The sequence below is a fragment of the Carassius auratus genome, chromosome 4, assembly GCF_003368295.1.
Source record: "Carassius auratus strain Wakin chromosome 4, ASM336829v1, whole genome shotgun sequence".
In the NCBI taxonomy this organism is placed as follows: Eukaryota; Metazoa; Chordata; class Actinopteri; order Cypriniformes; family Cyprinidae; genus Carassius; species Carassius auratus.
The window spans coordinates 17,406,073-17,412,076 of record NC_039246.1 but is presented as its reverse complement, the minus strand read 5'-3'; positions in this window follow the sequence as shown (position 1 = coordinate 17,412,076).

Below are 6,004 nucleotides of genomic sequence, written 5' to 3'. Positions count from 1 at the left end.
GCTATCGAGCCATTTTGCCCCACTCGATGGAATATTGGCCTTCAGATCTGTTCAGGCCAGGACCCTTATCACACAAGTGAAGTTTGGGCAAGATCGGACATTTTATGCCTGAGTTATAACATCTTTTATTCCTATGGCGAGACATCGAAATTCATCACGGCGCCATGGACACACCTTTTAACAAAAACTCAAGATCTTCACAACTGAACATCGCACTGGCCTTTAGATTAGACTGACCACAAAAAATACATTGATGTCATAAAATTTCTAGGAGTAGTTCGTCGCAGCGTAAAATTTGTCACTTCCTGTTGCCAATAGGTGGCGCTATGACTATAACTGAATATGGGCATGTCAATCTGTTCAGGTTGGGAGTCTCATCAAACATGTGAAGTTTGGGGCAGATTGGACATTGTATGTCTGAGTTATAGCAACTTCATTTTTCATGGCGAATCATCGAAATTCGCCAGGCCGCCACGGACACGAACTTGAACGAAAACTCAAGATCTTCGCAATTTAACATCACAAAGGCCTTTAGATTAGCCATACCAAATTTGGTGTTGATCTGAATTAATCTCTAGGAGGAGTTCGTTAAAATACAACGCATGGAAATGGCAAAAATGACAAAAAATGTGCTCATAAAATAAAAAATATCTGACTTCCTGTTGGGTTTAGAATTTTGCTCCAAGAGACTTTTTTGTAGGTCTTGGTGTGTTACATGTGTGTACCGATTTTCATACATGTGCGTGAAACGTAGCTCGAGGCGCACACCGCTGAACGTGTGTAGGTGGCGCTATCGAGTCATTTTGCCACGCCCACTTCTGAAACCCATATCAGACGTAAATTTTCACCAGTTCGGAGGTGTGTGCAAACTTTCCTGACTTTTTGAGTATGTTTAGGCCTTCAAAAAGGCAATTCATTTGGCACCGTAATAATAATAATAATAATAATAATAATAAACGAAGCAGATACAATAGGGTCCTCACACCTTCGGTGCTCGGGCCCTAATAATTAAAGCTGCAAGCAGCGATGAACGGGCCCTCGCACCCGGGCTCACAGCAATCGTGTGGCTTTAGTAAAAAGGTGAACGTTGAGAAATATGCATTTAATGTCCTAAATATAAGTTGAATATATCAAAGTATATCCCATATATGTGCCAATCTTCCTGTTGCCAGCAGGTGGCGCTATCATTATAATGGAATATTGGCCTTCAGATGTGTTCAGGCCAGGACTTTTATCAAACATGTGAAGTTTGGGGAAGATTGAACATTTTATGCTTGAGTTACAACAACTTCTCTTGCTGTGGCAAGACATCAAATTTTGTCATGGCGCCATGGAAACACCCTTTAACAAAAACTCAAGATCTCCAAAAGTTAACATTGCACAGGCCTTTAGATTAGACTGACCACAAAATATATGTTAATCTCAAAAAAATTATAGGAGTAATTTGTCGCAGCCTAAAACATGTCACTTCCTGTTGCCAGCAGGTGGCGCTATTACTATAACTGAATATGGGCATGTTGATCTGTTAAGGGCAGAAGTCTTAACTAACATGTGAAGTTTGGCGCAGATTGGACATTGTATGTCTGAGTTACAGCAACTTCCTTTTCATCGCAATATATCAAAATTTGTCAGGCCGCCATGGACACGTCCTTTAACGAAACCTCAAGATCTTCGCAATTTAACAATGCAAAGGCCTTTAGATTACACTGACCAAGTTTGGTGAAGATCTGAATAAATCTCTAGGAGGAGTTAGTTAAAGTACAACCCCTGAAAATGGCAAAAACAACACCAATTTTGCAGAGAAAATTCTAAATAACTGACTTCCTGTTGGGATTCGGATTTCGTACCAAGAGACTTTTTTGTAGGTATTGGTGTGTTACATGTGTGTACTGATTTTTGTACATGTACGTGAAACATAGCTCGATGCACACTCCGTTGAAAGTGCATATGCACTCCGTTGAAAGTGTATAGGTGGCGCTATCGAGCCATTTTGCCACACCCAATGGAATATTTGCCTTCATATATGTTCAGGCCAGGACCCTTATCACACACGTGAAGTTTGGGGAAGATCGGACATTTTATGCCTGAGTTATAACATCTTTTATTCCCATGGCGAGACATCGAACTTCGTCACGGCGCCATGGACACGCCTTTTAACAAAAACTCAAGATCTTCACAACTAAACATCACACAGGTCTTTAGATTAGACTGATCACAAAAAAGACATTGATGTCATAAAATTTCTAGAAATAGTCTGTCACAGTGTAAAATATGTCACTTCCTGTTGCCAACAGGTGGCGCTATGACTATAACTGAATGTGGGCATGTAGATCTGTTCAGGTCAAGAGTCTTATCCAACATGTGAAGTTTGGGGCAGATTGGACATTGTATGTGTGAGTTATAGCAACTTCATTTTTCATGGCGAATTATCGAAATTCGCCAGGCCGCCACAGACACGCCCTTCAACGAAAAGTCAGGATCTTCGCAATTTAACATCGCAAAGGCCTTTAGATTAGGCATACCAAATTTGGTGTTGATTTGAAGAACTCTCTAGGAGGAGTTCGTTAAAATACAACACATGGAAATGACCAAAATTACACAAAATATGCTCATAATATTAAAAATAACCGACTTCCTGTTGGGTTTAGAATTTCGCTCCAAGAGTCTTTTTTGTAGGTATTGGTGTGTTACATATGTGTGCCAATTTTCGTGCATGTACGTGAAACATAGCTGGAAGGCTGTTGATTTTCTTGGTATAGGTGGCGCTGTCGAGCCATTTTGCCACACCCTCTTCTGAATCCTATATCAGACGAAAATTTTCACCAGGTTTGATGAGTGTGCAAAGTTTCATGACTTTTTGAGCATGTTAAAGCCCTCAAAAATGCGATTCATTCGGGAGAAGAAGAAGAAGAAGAAGAAGAATAATAAAAAACAAAGCAGATACAAGAGGGTCCTCGCACCTCGGTGCTCGGGCCCTAATAATAATAATAATAATAATAATAATAATAATAAACGGAGCAATTCCAAGAGGGTCCTCACACCATCGGTGCTCGGGCCCTAATAAATAATAAATATAGCTGCAAGCAGCGATGGCGGGCTCAAGCCACCAATGCCATCACCACCCCGGTGGCATCAGGTAAACTGTGCCCAGCGGGCACATGCATTCACAACATCCCTCTGGCAGTGAGGTTTTAAAGGATAGAGGGGAGCGTAGAGGGGAGCGTGCATTTGCAGTGGCTGGGCCACGACTCTGGAATACCCTGCCTTTAGAGATCAGACTGGCCCCTTCCTTGTCTATTTTTAAATCTTTGCTAAAAACTTTTTTATTTTCCTTAGTGTACTGACTACTGTGTTATGCTACATTTTGAAATGGGTGGTTTTAAATTTTTTGTCTGGTCTATTTTTATGTATGTGTAATATTCTTGCTCTTATGTTAAAGCACTTTGGTCAGCCAGGAGGCTGTTGTAAATGCGCTATACAAATAAATCGAACTTGAACTTGAACTTGATATGGCAGTTAAAGGGTTAATCCGAATCATCTAGACTTTAAAATCACATTCACAGAACAATATATATATATATATATATATATATATATATATATATATATATATATATATATATATATATATATATATATATATATATAACTTTAGTAACACTTTACAATAAGATTTCATTTATAAACATTATGTTAACATGAACAATATTTATATAGCATTCATTCATGTCAGTTAATATTCCAAACTTAAACATTAAAACATTGTTTTATTGTGATTTTTTTCCAAGCACATTTTACCAATTCCAAACCATATCAATCTTAATAACTACCATTATTTTTTATTTAATCATTTATGAGTGCTATACAATAGTCCAGGAAAGCTGGAAGAGAAAAACAGGTCAAGAAGAACTGACAAAAGAATTGCAAAAGAATTAGGAATTAATGTGAAGATTAATTTTTAGTAGTGCTGTCAATCGATTAAAAAAAATTAACTAATTAATCGCACAATTTTTTACAATTAATCGCGATTAATCGCAATTAAAAGACTGAAACTTTTTGGATATGTAAATGTAAAATGTAAATAATTAATGTAAACTCAAGACAAAGAAACTATTTAAATTCAAAATATGATTGTTTATTGGAATTTTTGTTTAACTTGTAACACAGATTTTCTCATGTAAACAACATACCTGCAATAAACCATCAATATCCTCCAAATTAACTGTTGGCTTGAAAGCCATATTTATTACAGAAATAAAAACACAGGCATGTAAGTACCATTTGAATTTCAAAACAATCAATGCCAATAATAGACAAAAATGATTTCCATGTTGAATTCTAAGTGGACTGCAAAAAAATTCCAAAGTATAGTCATTGCCAGTGCTTTAAGTGGGCCAGTATGCACCGGTACTCAGTACCGCCACTTCCAAATATAGCTCTTGAGCGTACCGCCACCTCTCCATGTGCCCAGAACGTGCTTGCAGCGTACCGGTACGCTCATTTGGACATCTGTTTTAATAGAGGTTTTAATCTTTCACCTGCACTGCCGATTTTCAGAGCGCCCTTCACAATGCAAGCTTCCCAATTCATCCCACCCAGAGCAGAAACTACATTACCCATTCACCCTTAAGTTATACAAGTGAATAGCGCATGTGTCGCTTTTCCCACTGTTAAGTGTCAACAACTCAACGTGGCCGGAGAAGGTGTGTGAAACTCGTTGTGAGTTATACACTAAAGCAAAATCTTGAGTATTTATTGTCTGATAAACATTAAAAACTGTCTGCGGAGGTTGAGTCGTCCTGCAGCCCCCGCTGGCTGTTCATTGGCTGCAGCATCTTTTTTCTAAGTTCTAAAAAAATACCGTAGACGGCAAGGCACAAATTTAGATATTCATTTATCTAATTAATCTATAGCCTATGCACAAAGACAATATGATCTTTTTGTCCCCTTTTTGTTTTAAAGCTTGATGAAGAGAGAGAGCGCAAGTTGCTGCAGCTGAGGAGGACAGTGATGCACGCGTACAGGGGTGATTGACAGTTCGCGGCACTGTGTACAAAAAATACTCCGCTACACAATTATTTCGTTATTTTTGTTTAAGCTTATTAACGTTAGCGTTACAGAAAGGTCTGATTTACGCACTGTTACAGTCATTGTTTTTTTGTTTTTTTTTAACAATGACATTTGAGTTCATGATTTTAATGTTGCTGTTTCTTGTGGCAGACTAAATGAAGAGTAATGTTTCTTGTGGTAGACTGAAGAGTAATCCGGCAGAGTTTTATACTGAAACTTTCCGTCTAAAAGTCCTTCCTTGGTCTTATCCATATTTCTTTGCACGTTGAACACACATAGGCCACAACTGGAAATAAAAAAAACTGCAACCGCGTTAATTGCGTTATTTTTTTTTAACGCGTTAAATATTTCAAATTAATCGAATGCGTTAACGCGCTAATTTTGACAGCACTAATTTTTAGTCAATTCTGCAAGACAGACTTTCAGGAAAGGAGGTGGAATAAAAATGAGCTCCTAAATCTTAATCCCGGATTCTGGAAGATATATTCCTCAAACCATCGGACAAGAGGAGGTGGTGCTGGTCCTTCACGAGTCAGTCTAATCTGTTCATTAAGCCTATATATAAAGTCTTAATATATAGTATTTCACAATACTTCATGGTATTCTAATTAAATATTTTTTTGGAATCTTAGATCTCTCAGAACCTGACACATTGTAATTCTGAGACTCCAGGAAAGTGGCAGTTCTGTAAAATGTTGGCGCTGGAGACTAAATGCTCACTGATAGTTTCACACCTAATTCACTTAAAACACACACAAACACACACACACAGTGACAGAGGGACTGAGTGACATCAGATGTATGTTTTTTAATTTTCTGTCATCCATATAATGTTGTATAGTCATGAAACTATGCATATTTCCTCAGAATGACTTGTCTTCTATGTGTACATTTTTTTGAAGTGTTTAGAAGCTGCACTTTTTTTTACTGGTTC